Below are 15,579 nucleotides of genomic sequence, written 5' to 3'. Positions count from 1 at the left end.
AAACCGTTTTAGATGCTATCAAAACATTTCCTCCCAAATAACTGCAGTGAGATCACTTACCCAGCTGCATCATCATGAAGTCCCAAGCATGAATTCCCAAATGGGCAGCCCATAATCCTCTCTAATCCAAGCAGGGTTTGTACTTGTTTTCTTCTGAGAAAGAAGGGAAATAAAGTTGGCTCCTTTCAGCCATGTTTCCCCTGCCTTCCTCTGAGCAGTGCAATCCCACATTGCAGGGGAGAACATTGATTTTTTTGGTAGCACACACCTCAACACACAGCCCTGGGTTTGCTTTCTCCCTTTTTATTCCCACGTTCGGAATCAATTTTTTTCCTCACTTTCTGTTTATTTTACATCCCACTTCCAAACCCTGAGCTGGTTCTCTACTCCTTTTCTAAATCAAGACAGTATCTCAAATGTCTACATTTTGCACACCCCAACATTAGCGGTGCAACCATGATATCCAAGAAGAGTAAATTGGTTTTTCCCCACTGCTTTTTGAAACAAAGCAAAGTCCTTGGCCCCAACAAATGTAATGCCTCCTAGGTTTTCTTTTTCTGTAATACTATGAAACCATTTAATCCAGCCAGCTGTCTTTGTGTAAATGCAGAAGAAAATTTACAAGCCTCAAGAAGTTAATCACAGCTCAAAGGGAATCTCTGACCTGGAGATTAGCAAGGCAGTAACTGTGAGGTTGTGACTGCCAGGAGACAATGCCACAGGAAGATGGGTCCATTCTGGATGGAGGTTCAGGCCTGACTCAGCAGGGTACTGCCCTTAGGCATCTCAGCCTAAACAAGAAAGTGAACATTTGTCAAGGGCACTGATCACCTACACAGTTACAAGATGCTTCAGTAGTTGTTCCTGGGGCTCACTCTACCTTAATCCCAACTCTCCTGGCCTTGTGTTTCCTCTGGCAGCTAAAAACCACCGAAGTCTTCACCATATTGAGGGCAGAAACACGCTGCAGTACCAGCACACTGTAGGAGCAGGGCTTAGTGGCCTTTCACGGTCACAGAGGCAGAGCAGGGGTCAGCCTCTCCTCCTCCACACCCAGCTCTTCTCCTCAGCTGGCAGGGTCCTGCCAGGACACTCTCCATCCCACCCAGTGCCATGGGGCACCACAGGCTGGGGAGCACCAGGCCCTCCACTCCTCCACCCAAGGAGGGCACAGAGCCTCCTTCAGAGCCCAAGCACATGGCAGCTCTCTACTACTGGGCATCTCACGCATTTAAAACCATGGCAATACCTGAGCACCCACAGCCCAGCAAGACCCTCTCATGGTCAGCTCCAAGGACCACACTAAATGCCACAAGTGGACCTTCCCTCCAACTTCTTCAGGCCAAGAAAAAAGAACTTCATGTGCTTTACCTGGTCCACCACAGCTTGGTTGGCATTTGCAGCTTCTGGCATCACTTGGCAGCTCCATTTGCAGTGGGACGGGTCTCCTTGGCTCCTGGCTTCACAGCAAATCGGTCATCCAAAGCCCCAGCAGGTCCAGTACCTCTCCTGCAGGCCATTTTCAAACACCAACACCTGGGTCTGCGATTTGAAGCAAAGGAGAGGAAGATTAGAAAAAACAAGAGCTGTAAGTGGGACACAGGGAAGGGACAAACTCAGCCCGTGACATGCATTTCAGCCTCAGCCCACAGGAGCCCCAGGCACAGTCACGGCAGCTACAAAGCACCACAGCGTGTTCAGAAGCAGTGCTGGGAAAGGAGCAGCTTGCTTTCTTTATGCCTTGTGAAGCACTGAAGGGACAAGCTGGTCTCCTCGCCACTGCCAGGCCAGCGGGTGCAGCTCCCTGCAGCACACGGGCTGTGCCAAGAGGTGCTGGGGCAGCCTGAAGGCACCAGCTCTGCTGGCCAAGGAAGTTACAAGGTGAACAGGCATCAAGAAAAAAGGCAAAGTGGAATGTGGCTTTACCTGCTCTGAGCAGTTGCCTTCACAGGCTTAATACAACCACGCAACAGCCACAACTGCTGAGTTTGAACTCAAGCAAAATCCCAAAGCAATTGCTGGATTAGTCAAATATTTGGCTGCATTTGTATCCAAAAGTCTTTTGTCAAAAAACCTGGGCATTTTGTTAAAGAACAGACACACAGAGGCCGTCCTGGGCTCGAACCTGAGCCAGGGCTTCATGATTTTTAAACAGGGCACCTAGTGCACCCCTTCAAAGAGCCTCTGCTCTCTGCCGTGGAAGTACTGTCAGACTCCACAGCTTTGACGTGATCGAGGTCTCCACGCTGACTCCCAGCACATCACATTTTGGCAGTGGGAGCAGAGGGGCAGGTTTTCATTTTCCACATAGAAATCGTCCAAGCTGAACTGTTAAACCAGCTCCTTGGGTTCTCCCTTTGAACCTCTTCCCACCCTTCACACATCCCAAGAACTACCATGAATCAAAGAGCCAGAAACAAAACCAGCCCCAAACATCTCCTGCAGATTCTCCTTGAGAGAAACCTTCCCACTCATGAAAAAACAGCTTCGTAATAAGCATATGGCCCCAAAAGCAGAGGGGAAAACCCTTCAAAACACAAAGCAGGAGCGGAGCCACTCGTGAAATCAGACCGGGTGATCAGAAACGCTGATCGGTCTGTGCAGGGAGCATCAAAGGCCTGAAAGAATGAATCTGCCGAGCCACTGGTATCATTTAAAACAGCTGGGGTTTTAGAAGACAAGACAGTAGCCACATTAAAAAAAACAAAAATGAGGATAAAAAAATTAAAAGGTAGGCACCCCAATGGGCCCAGAAACAGCCAGGTTTGCATCTCAGTGACCATCAGCACAAGCATCTCTGAGTCTCAAGGCTCAGCGTTGCAGGACAGACCCACCCAACCCGGAGCTGTCAGCCTCACGGCAGAGCTTCTGTTTCCCATTACCAGGTCTGTTACAGGAGCAGCTCAAGAGGGTGCAGGTTTGATCTGAGCAGCCTCTCTCTGCCAAGGATGAAAACAGGGACCTGAGTACCCCAGTTATGACTTCTTCTCACACTGAAAAGTCTTCCTAGTGCACCCTGGCACCTGATCTCATTAAAAGGGAAGAGGGGGAGCAGATGGCAACCAAAAGCAGCTGCCAGCTGCCAACCACTGACCCCGTCCGACTCCATTGCTCACCCCACTGTGGCAGAGGCACAACTGGCTGCTCCTGGAAGGACAACAACAAAGCCAGCAGGAGACAAGGAGGATTTCAGGTGGGCAATAAACAGCAGGAGCAGATGAAATCTTGGTAAATAAGAGATCCTTTGTCAGGAAGAAATTCATCTGCAATCAGGAAAGACAACACATGAGGACTGTGCCACGCCCGGGACCATCCTGTCCCTGCAAACAGGGAGGAGCGGTGTGCTGGCTGGAGCAGCCACCATGTCTCAAGCCTCTCCAGCACGTCTCTCCCTCCAGGCACCAGCAAACCCAGCAGCAAAGTCCCGGTACATGAGCTGGGATCCCCGGCAGGGCCTGCGGGAATCACACTCCTATCCCACAGCCTCTAGTTCAGGTATTCAAGCACTCCAGAAAGCCTCAGCAGACCCAGGTGATGTCCTGTAAGCAAGAGCATAAGAGAAGGTACATATATCCACCACCCTTCCCTCCAAGGTGTTTGCTTCATTCCTATCCCCAGAGCATCCCCCGTGGGCTCCACCACAGAGACAGCCCTGACACTTTCCCTTACAAAACCGCACGGGGACTCCCAGGGCAACCAGGCCAGAGAAGAAACCTTCCTCATTTCCTGAACCAACCCAAAACTACTTTTTCCTCTTTCCTATAGACAGAAAAAATAAAATCCCCCCCATGACAGAGGCAGCACCTAAGATGGACCAAGGGTGACATTAAAGGTCACAGATTTGCAGTCATCTAATTACAGCTCTGCCAGGGACCAGGCAAGGTGTTTGATCTCACAGGGACTCAACTCTCCTACCTGCCAGGCCAGTCCAGCAATACAGATTTGGGAAAAGGCAAAGTCTCAAGGGCAAGCAAACAGCTCACATTCAACACGGTGAATGCTACGGAGAGGCTTAACTATCCTCTCCGTATTCAGCCTCTCTGAGCAGTCTAGTGTTTTTCACAACATAGAGAATAAAATTTCTTAGTAGAAAATGGTATCTTTTACCAGACTAACTGGATGGGAACAGAAAGTTTTACTGACAAACCTTACCTTCTCCATACCCTTACAGCACGTTGGCTAGATCAGCATTCCTGAAAACATGTGCCTGCAGCAGTCCTGAAAAAAGCATCTCCGCTTGGTGGATAGAACTGGGATGCAGATGATATTGCACAGGAGAATTAAGGTATAAGGCTATTATGCATCAGTTTTTCTCCATCAGCTGCCTACAAGCAGGGTCCTGTCCCACAGAAGACATGAGGTGTCACACTCCCCATTTGCTGTGGGCTTCGATGCCCGGCACATCTGCAGCCAGGTTACAGCTGCCTGCCTCCGGCCTTGGCCACCCACCTAAAAACCTTGAAGAGGGGAATGGAAGGGCACCGAGCATCCAGCTGGTGCCTTCAGCCCTCAGCATCCTCCATCTCTAAAGAAAAACAGAGCAGGGCAAGTAAAATCATGCCCAGGCACCAAGACCTTCTAGAGGCATCCATCAGCTGACCTTCTGACTGAGAAACAAACATCTAGGGTTTCTCTTTAGCACAGCCTCAAGGCACAGACCTTCTTTTAACCCTCCCTGGCTGCTGTTCCCACCTTTTTAATCAGGAACTGGATGATGATTTCTCCCAGACAGGTTCACAACACCTCGCTGGGCTGAGCACAGAAAGATGGCTTCTGTTTAATTTTCCTATGACTAGAAGACAGAGGTTTCCAAACCTGTTTGGAAACTTTTTTTTCCCCTGTCTGGTCTCACCAGCACTGGGAACTCCTTTTACAAATGATATCTCATTAAAGATACATCTGGGATTAACCAAGCCAGCTACATCAAACCTTCCCAAGGAATAGCTGGGCTGCAGGGGAGCTGATGAACCTCCTCATGGAGCAGATCTGGGTAACTAGCCCAGCAAGGAGACTGCTCAGGAAGCCTCCTTGTGAGTAACACTTCTTCTCCATGAGCAAGAGCAGTGACAGCTTTGCACGCTGACTCTGGGAGGCTCCAGCTGCTGGCAGAACACAGCTCCCTCCTCCGCTGGTTTGCAAGCCCTCCCTCCCCAGGCAGAGGCAGCAGATGAGGTAGCCAACCTCCCTTCAGACAGGACATCTGAGTCTATAATGGCAGCTTCCATCCCTGGGCTTAGCTTCCTTCCTCTCCACAGCTCAGAGAGCTTTTCTGCCTCGTTGGACTCACTGGTCCCTCCCTGCCCTGAACTCGAGAGAGGGCCCTGGGGAGGTTGGACTGGCCCCTCCACGCTTTCAAGCTTGCTGGGCTGTATCTCTGTGCAATCCACAGTCCCTGCACATAAGGGCAGCCCTTTTTTTAGTCTCTCTGGCAAAGTGAGCTGAAAAGCAGCTGGGGAGAAGCATTCACTTGGGAGAGCAGGATTTCTCCTTCCCAGCGAGCGGCATTTGTAGGGCAGCAGACAAACTGGCTGACATTTGCCGAGAGCTCTGAAGGCACACAACCCTCCAGAAATGCCCATCGTTAGTCCTGCTGTTCTTGTCTGTCTCCCACAAAAGCTACGACACAAAAGCACAACCCTTGCACACATCCTGTCTCCCTACGCTTCTCCTCCTTGACTTAACTGTCCCCTTGAGCCCACAGAAAACTTTCAAGGCCTAGAAACACCTGGTATGAAATGAAAACAAAGGTCAGATATCAAGTGCAACCTCTCCTGGGGATGTACGCCCAACAAGAAACCCTCTCTCATCATGGTCATAATGCAGGTAAGCCTGAAACAGCTGCTCTTGAGGAAAGAAGCAGTACAAGGAGCTCCTCCCCAGCACATCGCTCCCAGAGCCCTGCTTGGTCCCCGGGCAGGGCAGGGGCTGCTGCCAGCATGGGCTCCCTGCCTTCCCAAATTCCCCCCTCGACATTCCCACTTGCCCCAGGTCTATGTACAGGTTCATCTGGACACTTCACAGCAACAGCAGCTGTCTTTCCAGTCAAATAAATTCATCTAGAAGAGAAAAGGCAGCCAGCATCTGCTCCCTGGCAGAGCTTGCAGCAGACAGCAATATTGCTACATTTCTCCATGTTTTTTAATGCTTTTTTCTCTTCCTTTCACTCCTCATAAAGCAGACTGCATGGGTCATCAGCAGGATCAGGCACAGAAACATGGAAAAATTTAGGAGGAAGAGACTTTGGATGTCTCTGGTCCAACCCCTCTGCACAAAATGGACAATTTCAAAGTTAAAACAGATTGTGCAGGGATGCGTCCAGCAGTGTGAAATATCTCCCAGGATGAAGATTCCCCACCTCTCTGGATTACAATAAGCCTTTACCTGCCTTTAAAGTTACCAGATGTTTGTCCTCAGCTACAGCACAGGCTCCAAGAGATACTGTGTGTTGTGACCCTGCAGCCTTTGTTCTGGAAGTGAACCTCAGCACGTGCCTTCAAAGTCCTTGGCTCCTGGAAAAGAAGAGAAAGTCTCCTGGTTTGAGTGGATTTTTGTTTTTAAGCAGCCATCTGCTGAGACCAAAATGACAGTTGCTTCATTCCAAAGATAAAAGCCAAAGCCAGGGTACAGCAGAAAGGCAGGGAGGTCATCGACCTTGTGCATAGGAGTGCCAGATGTGCCATGGGCCAATAATACCACGGAAATAAAAGGTACCACTTGCCTTTAAATATGGGTGATTGCAGCAAATTGGTGCAGACTTGTGTCTGCTCCAAGTACTTTAAAGTGCTAACGTCTGCCCTGGGGCCTTTTCAGTAAGAAGCCCTTGGAGACACAGGCTGCCAGCCTTGTGCCAGCCAGAAGAGGAGAGGGCGGCATGTCAGTGATTCTGGCTGAACTGGCTCTCGTCACAAAGTCAGGAGGAAGAATTTGATTTTTTTGGTATGTTGTGCTACATCTCTTTGTGCTTCTCTTTCCCGGAAAAACTAAAGGTGATGGTTGGAGCAGTGACACAGACCGGGCATGTCCCAGTCTCAGTCAGGGTCACCTACGTTATAGGAATGGTAAGGTCTGGTCCCCCAACGCCACCCGGAGCTCCCTGCAGTGGTAGGAGGGGGTTAACTGGGAAGCACCGATGCCTGTTCCACTTGCTGGTCTGTCAGCTGAGTACAGACAGAGCAAGTCAGGGATGGACATCCAGACAGACAGTTGCTTGTACAAACCAAAGTGTTTCAGCCAGAAAATACTGAAGAGAGGCCAGAGTCCCAAACAACCTGATAGTAGAGCATGTGCTAAATGGGCTGATGGAAAGGAAAGGAGGAAAAGGGTTCCTGAAGCCCCCAAGCCCCACGGGGCAGGAAAAGTCAGAAAGCAGGCAGCATTCCTGAGAGTCAGGCCAGCTGTAAGTGAGCCCAGCTCATGGGCTCAGAAAAGCAGAGCTGTAACTCGCACTGAGCGCCAAGATCTGCTCAGCTCAGATATGTCAAACACTCAATAAAACAGCAGTTCTGGTTTGGGTTTTTTTCCCCACTGGATGAATAATCTTTCCTATCTGGATGCAGTCAGGAACCCAACTCCAGTTTGGCTGGGACAGCCTTTCCTCTGATCAGGAACCTGGAGATCTCAGCTCAGCCACTCACAAGTTTCTCGCTCACAGGGAGACTGCTTATAACAGCGCAGCAGATTAAACACAACAAGCAGTCACTGCAAAAATCAAGGCAAACCCAGAGCTGCTGCTTGCCAGCAGAGCATTTTAGTTGAGGGAGCAGAGCAAAGGATCCTCCTTTCACTGATCCCTTGAAAGTATGCAACTGCTTTCCATCACTCAGCTCTACCCAGACTGAGAAGGCTGAAGGGGTTCAGTTCTTCCTGCAGTCAGGGCCAAATAACGGGCACTTGTCACCACACATCTGCACTTGGGACTTGTCCACATCTGACTGACACAACCACTGCAACAACACAGCGCAACACCCAAAGTCTGTCCTAACACTGGATAACCACGCCTAGAGGGCACAGCTCATGGAACAGCAGGGCCAACCCTGAAACAGAGATCTGCCCAGGGCATGGGGGAGAACGGGGAGGAAGATGCAGGGCTGGAAGCACTGGGTTCCTGAAGCTAACAGCAGCACGGATGCAATCTAGACAAAAAGCTCTGCCTGCTGCATTCCCATTGAGTAATTAGCGGGAGGTTTAGCTTTCTGTATTTGTAAGGTTGTCCTGTACCTTGCTAGAGGGGTATGTCTCGTGCAGATCTGCAGTAGGGGATGTCCCAATTCACTCAGCCCTGGCAAATCAAAGCTGTATCCTAAGGACAGAAAGCAGAGCTGAGCTGAGAGATGGGACCACTGTGAAAGCCACTGCCTGACGTCCAGGACAGAAGAGCAGAGGTCTCCAGTCTCCATCACAAGGGGCCACTCCCAAAGTGCCTCCTACCTTCTGGTCGGTAAAGCCGTAACTTACAGACTGGTGACAGCTTTGAGAAAGGGTCTGAAACCTCCACTACGAACAGCAGACGAGCCCCAGATGTCTTCAGCACAGGGTTGGACGGATTATTCACAGCCAGGGAATCAGCTAAATGCAGTTTAACTCATTTGCCTGCTTAATCCAGAGCACTTTTAAATCCCCATAGAATGATCCAAGTTGCCAGAGGTATTTTAACCCTTGGGACCCCAAGGTGCTAAACATTGGTTAAGAAAGCAATTTTAAATACACAAATCGAATTTCCTTCAGTGTTGACGTAACTGTGAGTGAACTCCTCATCCATCCTGGCTACCAGCTCTTGCTAGAGGAAAATTTATTCAGCTCCATCTTGCTTAAAATACTGAGCTGAATCAGCAGATCCTGTCCTGGAGGAACAGGTAACCCTGCCCTGAACCTCTGTGCATCACGCAGCCCCAATCTGCTGCTGCAGATTAAGGGCCAGAAGCAAAACAGAAACAGGACAAAGAATAAACTGACAAACTGCTGGATCTGGAGGCCTGGTAGCCCCCTCCCAAAAGACGCGTCCAAAGACACCTGGGCTAAAGGATTGTTCCTTCAAGTACAAGAGGTAATACAGTAAACCCTCTTGTTTTCTCCTGGATTTGGTCACCAGAGAGCTGCCCACCAGCCCCTGGCCAGAAAAGCACACATCCTAAGTAAGGGCAACACGTAAAAGCCCAAAACAACAAAAGCAGAGATTCATTGGTGGCATTTGGCAAGTGACAAAGATACAGCAGCTTTTGATAACAATTCTTTGAAGGGAAAGCCAGAGCTGACAGGCATCCCCGCTGGAAGGCTCTTACAGAGGAGAGTGTTAAATAGCGTCAACTGGCAGGTTTAAGCATTGTCTGGGAAATGTCAAACACTGCCAAGATACCACAGAGCTCTCTGCAGCCAAGCCCCAGCGAGGGACTCCTGGGGGCTCATCTCTGAGAACACAGACTGATGGCCCACCAGCCCTGCCGACAGAAAACACCTTATTAGCAGCTGGTGCAGAGAGTACAGCTCCCTCAAAACCACCAAACCAGCCAGGTCAGCCCACCCAGACACCCAGCATCTCCCCGCAGTACCTGCAGCCACATCTGCAGCCCAGCCCTGCTGTCAGGAGTCCTCTCGGACTGGTCGGGTCAGCGCTCCCAGCCTTCCAAACCCCGGCCTTCTGGGAGCTGCACTCAGCCCAGTTCAGGGAAAAAAGATGAAGACACCCCTTAACTCTATTTGGAGACTTCCAGGAATTCTCCCAACCCACAGAAAAGGAAATGGAATGAAAAACGTTCAGTTTTTCCAAAGCAAAATAAAACCCAACCACTGCAGCAGCGAGACAGCTGTCCCAGGAGTAGAGATCTTCAAAGCCCTGAAATAAATAGTCTTGCCTCTGGCTTCCAGCTGCATGGGATTGCTTTATAGCACCTTACACAAAACCCACAATAAAATACCTCTGACAAGTTATCAAAGAAACAGCATTAAACTTGTCCACGGGATTAGGCATTGGCTTCTAAACCCCCCATTCTTTGGTACCTTCAGCAAACCGCCAGCTCTGATTCAGCCCTCGGTTGGTTTCTGAAAGGGTGACAAAAGCAGCTTCAGCAAGATCAGAGTCAGACCACAAAATCTGCTTCCTTTAGAGATCAGGCCCTGCTGCCTCTGAGCAGCTCAGATCCCCCAACTGCCGCTGGGCCTGCAGGAACTGAACAGCTCGAGTCTGGCCAGGGGACGAGGCAAAGCCTGGGGAAGAAGGCCAGCTGTGAAACAGTCTGGCAGAGAAGAGGGGAGAGAGAAAAAGTGGGGCAACAGAGCTTCCAAAGGAGATTAAAAGAATCAGGGCTTCGTGAACCCAATCCATGAACTAGAGGTTTTGTATCTGTACAGATGTTACTGTACTCGGAATGGCAGAACACTAAAATCCACTGCCCAGGGGGAACAGAGAAGCTTTGGAGATGAGCACAGAGCACAGCGCTGCCAACTCTTTAACAGCCAGCAGAGCACACCTCCTCCCGGGGGGGGCAGCTCTAACTGCCACACTGCTGCCAGGGAGGACAGGGGAGGAGAGTCAGGACAGCTGCAAAACATTCATGAGACTTCTCAAAGGGGAAAAAAGGAAAGAGAAGATAACCAAGATCTTTTTACCAGGCTGTCTGTGACACGAGCCATCAAAACATGAGAGTGGGTGATGGACAGCTGGGGAGAACAGTCAGGATTCGACAAAACAGTTCAGACAGCATGAAATCAGAATGAAAATGAACATTCGTCAAAAAAAAATCTCTTAGTATTCTGCTTTGCCTGAGAGGTACCTCTGTGTCACAAGGTAAAGATCCCATTCCGCTGCCCAGATGCAGATTTATTCCAACAGAGAATTATTCCACTAACCGAGGGCTTTTCTACACAATAACCTCTGCAGCCTGGGGCAATGCAGCCGTGCATTCGAGTACATGCACACCCAGTGTGTGCAGGCTGGCAGCTCAAACCTTTGCATACTTCTCTCTTCATTGCTGCTGAAACATTTTGACTCCCCAACCCTACACTCTGGTTCTGCAACAATTCCCCACACAGTCAAACTACAGTTTCAGGCACATCCCATTGCCTGCCCAGGATGGAATCCCCCAAGTGCGACTGTTCCCAATTCCATTTTTCCCGTAGGAAACAACGGGATAGAGAGGAATGTGTGCAGGCACTTCAGCAATGCACACGGCCGAACCACACAGGAACAGCTGGTGTGAGGTGGAAGGTGGTGAGACAGAAGCGAGACCTCTGGGGTTGTCAGCTGCCAATTCAACACCTGGGAATGACAGAAGTAGTAGAGGAAATTCTAACTGCTTTTAATATGCCAAGAAATAACTGCTACTTGCCTGAGGTTTAGAGTGGAAAATCCCTTTATAACACAAAATTAAACTTCATGATGTCCTGGTGACCCTGTGTGACCCCTCTTCAAACAGATCACCATTCTGAAACCTCTCAGCTGCTTCTCCTGTGACACTGAACACCTGACAACTCTCTCACTGCCAGTGGTCCTGCTGCCTCTCCTGATCCATCACATTTTCATCACCACCTTCAGATGCCTGCTGCTCACCATGGCCAGTGAAGGATGAAGGAAAACAGGACCATGACAACAGTAACCAGAGCAGGGTATGAAAGAACTGACAGCAGAGCTCTGAAACAGAAGGCACAGACAGCAAGGCATTACTGTGCACAAGCTTTCACAGTGCAGACGCAGTATAGACGGGGTAAGAATCTGCTCCCCAGCTCTGGAAAACCCAATCCCCTCAGCAGCAGCACTACTGGCACCTGCAAGCTTCCTTCCTTAAGTTCTAAGGACAGAGGAGCATCCCCTGGATCCAGATGCAGCCCCCCTCTGAGTGCTGCCATTCTGAGGTGTTGCATTTTTCATATCGATCAGCAATAAGTTATAAAGCAAGATTTCAGTTAACTGTCCCAAAACCTCAATCCCCAACAGGAATTGCCTCAAAAGGTCGATCAGAGACGAGCCGGCTCCACCTGCTGCATGGCCTCCCCTGACCACCACACACAAAGCTCAAGCCCTCCCCAGCCTGTCCCAGCCAGCGCCCCAGGAAGGTGCTGTCAGACCTCTCGGCTCCCCTGACAGCCCCCCGGCCAGCTCCCCGGCACAGGGCACACGCCGGCTGCAGGCCGCCAGCCAGCCTTAGGGACAGGGAGTCACCTCAGGAAAACTCACGTTTTCCCCAAAGACCAGGTTCTGCTCCGACCCCGAGCTACCGCCGCGAGCCCACAGCACCCTGCCTCTCCGCAGCACCCGAGGGGTGCAAACCCCGACCCGGAGCAGACACCAGCCCTGTTCCACCTGCTTCACACGGCATCCCTGCAGCCACAGGCACCTCCTGAAAGGGGGGAACCTGCGAGAGCAGTTTTTAAATGTGTTTCCACAAAGACCAGGCAGTTACAGAAAACAGATTTCACAGGGACAAAATCAGGGAAAAGGAGGAGGAGGAAGTCGGTCTGCCTGGCTACACGAAATGGGGATGAGAACGAGCAGAGACGCAGGGCACAGCAGAACTGAACAGGAGCTTGAAGGCAACCGGAAGAAAAAACAGGCAAGATGAACTACACAGGTGTTCTGGACAGGAGCCTGGTTTTGTTTAGGTCTTGATTACTTCTTCCTTATCAATTATTCTGATGATTAATTCTATTTCCACACAGGCATTTTGTCAACATTTAAGCAGATGCACAGGAGACCCCAGGAGAAGCCCCAACACTCACCTAGGAACGAGGGGACGATCTGCAGACTGACAGCACATCGGGCGGGACAAGCTGGCAAAGAAACACAAAGAAACACAAAGAAACACAAAGAAAGTGGCAACTGGTTACATCACGTTTGCAGCAATCCACAGGCACATGCAGTGAAAAGCGACTATTTTCTGCAGAGCTGGTGCAGAGCAGAGAGGTGGAGGTGAAGCAGCAGCTGACGGGGGGGGGGCTGAAGCAGTGCCACCCACGGCAGGAGCTCTGCCGGCTGTTTGCAGCCTCAGAGCAAGTGGTGCTGCCAGATTTCCCAACCAGAAGCACTCCCAGGATCCCAGCACACAGAAACTTGTCCTTTAATTGCTTTTCAATTACTTCTTGTACCTTCATTGTGTGAGATTTCTGCTCTGCCTGCAGCTGTCAAGAGATACTTTTCTGAAAGCGGAGCAGGTCGTTCCACCTTGAAACAAACAGGATTTGTCTTTTGTCAAAGGTGCAAATTAGAAGCTCAGCTCAGAAACTGAACTTTGTCCAGAAAGCCAGAGGAGCAGCAGGGCTCTGCAAAGGGGCTGGGCTCCAGCACACCCCCCTGCTCACCCCCCCACATCTCTCCCAGCACCTCCGAGCTGGGAAAAACTGTCCCACAGCCAGAAGGCAAGAGCCCGCCTGGGCCAGCTCTCGCCCTCGGGCTTAATGCCGGTTTCTGATCAGTACCTCTTGGCTCTGGTGACTGGCACCCTCTGAAGCACCACTCTGAGGGGTTTCATCAGACTGAACCCACCCAGCCCAAAGCACCACAGAGAGCAGAAAATATTAAATGTGTCACTTCTGTCACACTTGAAGTAAAAATAAAGGGCTAAAATTCACTTTCCCTGGGGTAACCTGACAGATAAACCCCACAGACACAACAGGCCCTTACAGACAGCAAAACCCACCAAGTTTAAGGTAAAAGGACAAGCACAGTCACACATCAGAACGTCTGAACAGCCCCAACTGTGACAACAAACCTTGTTTTGAAAAGAAATTCAGAACCACGAAACAGTTTGGGTTTTTAGACCAAAGCTTTCCCTTCCCCAGCGATCACACCACCCCCTCCAGGCAAATCGGCCCCAGGCCCTGCGCTCACCCACTGCTAGGCCGGGGACACCACCACTAGTGCTGGGGCTGGGGCTGGTGGCACCTTTGCAGGAGAAAAATTCCTTCAGCCATCCAGAGCAAAGCGAGTGTTTAAAAGGAGGAATTCCCACTTGCTGGGTGAACCAAATCTCTGCCTGGAACATCCCTCAGTGCAGACCCCAGAGAGCTGGAGGACCTCCTGCCTAGGCCGCCCCACTGCAGACCATGGAGCCCTGGCAGACTGTCGGCAGGAAGTAGGCCCTGTGGGGGCCAGGGGGACCCCCGGGGGGGCTCCAGCATGTTGTCCCCCCCCAGCACCTGCCCACACTCCTGCCTGTGCCGTGAGGGGGGATTGGGGACCTGGGGGGATTATTGGGGGGGTGTTATTGGGGTTCTGTGGGAGTTGTGGGGGTTATTGGGGTCCTGGGGGGTTATTTGGGTCCTAGAGGGAGTGTAATGGAGTTGGGGGGGGGGTGTGTGTCCTGGAGGGGTTTGGGGGGGGGGTGGTGTCCTGGAGGGGTTTGGGAGGGTTATTGGGGTCCTCGGGGGGGTCTTGAGGGAGATATTGGTGTCTGAGGTGGGGGGATTGGGGACATCCTGGAGGGGGTTCTGGGGGAGGTATTGGGGTCTGGGTGAGGGTCTTGGTGCTTGGGGGGTGTTCTTGGGGTCATGGGGGAGTTGAGGGGGTTATTAGTGTCCGGGGGGGGGGGGGGGGTGGGGGGTGTCCAATGGGCTCCTGGGGGCGGTTTCTGGGGGAGATATTGGGGTCCTGGGGGACAGTAATGGGGTGCAAGAAGGGTCCAGTGGGGGCTACAGGGGTACTGGGAGGGATCTTGTGGGGGATAACCCCCCCCCTAACATTTCAAAATACCTCTTATATCCCCCATATCCCCCCAAACCACCCCATATCCAACCAAATCACCCGAAAACCCCCCATATCCCCCCAAACCCCCATATCTCACCAAATCCACCCTGATCACCTCAAAACTTTCCCATAGCACCTCAAAACCACCCATATCCTTCCAAAATAACCCTTATATCCCCCATATCCCCCCAAACACCCCTATATCCCCCCAAATCTCCCCCACATATCCCATCCAAACCCCCCATATGACCCCAAATCACCCCTAAAATTCCCCATACACCCCCATATCCCCATATCCCCCCAAAACCCCCATAAACCCAAATTGCCCCAAAACACCCCCATATCCCCTCAACACCCCCATATCACCCCCAAACTTACTATACCCCCTAAACCTCCCCTATAGCCCCAAATCAACCCGACCGCCCCCATATCCCCTAAATCACCCCCCAAACCTCCCCATATGCCCCCAAAACCCCCATATCTCACCAAATCCCCCCTAAATCCCCCATATCTCCCCAAATACACCCAAATCACCTCAAAACCTTCCCATATCACCCCAACCCCCCATATCCTTCCAAAATACCACTTCTATCCCCCATATACCTGCAAACACCCCCATATCACCCCCAAATCACCACCCGATATCCCCCCCAAACCTCCCCATATCCCCCAAATCACCCACCATATCCCCCAACCCCTCCCATATCCCCCCATATCCCCCCAACCTCCCCATATATCCCAAATCACCCCCAAAACCTCCCCATATGGCCCCAAACCCACCGATATCCCACCAAATCACACCCAAAACTACCCATATCCCCCCAAATCACCCCGCAATATCCCCCCCAAACCCTCATATCCCCCGAAATCTCCCCGAAACCCCCTTATGCCCCCAAATCACACCGTAT

Source organism: Strix aluco, chromosome 28 (assembly GCF_031877795.1).
Source record: "Strix aluco isolate bStrAlu1 chromosome 28, bStrAlu1.hap1, whole genome shotgun sequence".
NCBI lineage: Eukaryota > Metazoa > Chordata > Aves > Strigiformes > Strigidae > Strix > Strix aluco.
This window is presented reverse-complemented; position numbering follows the sequence as displayed.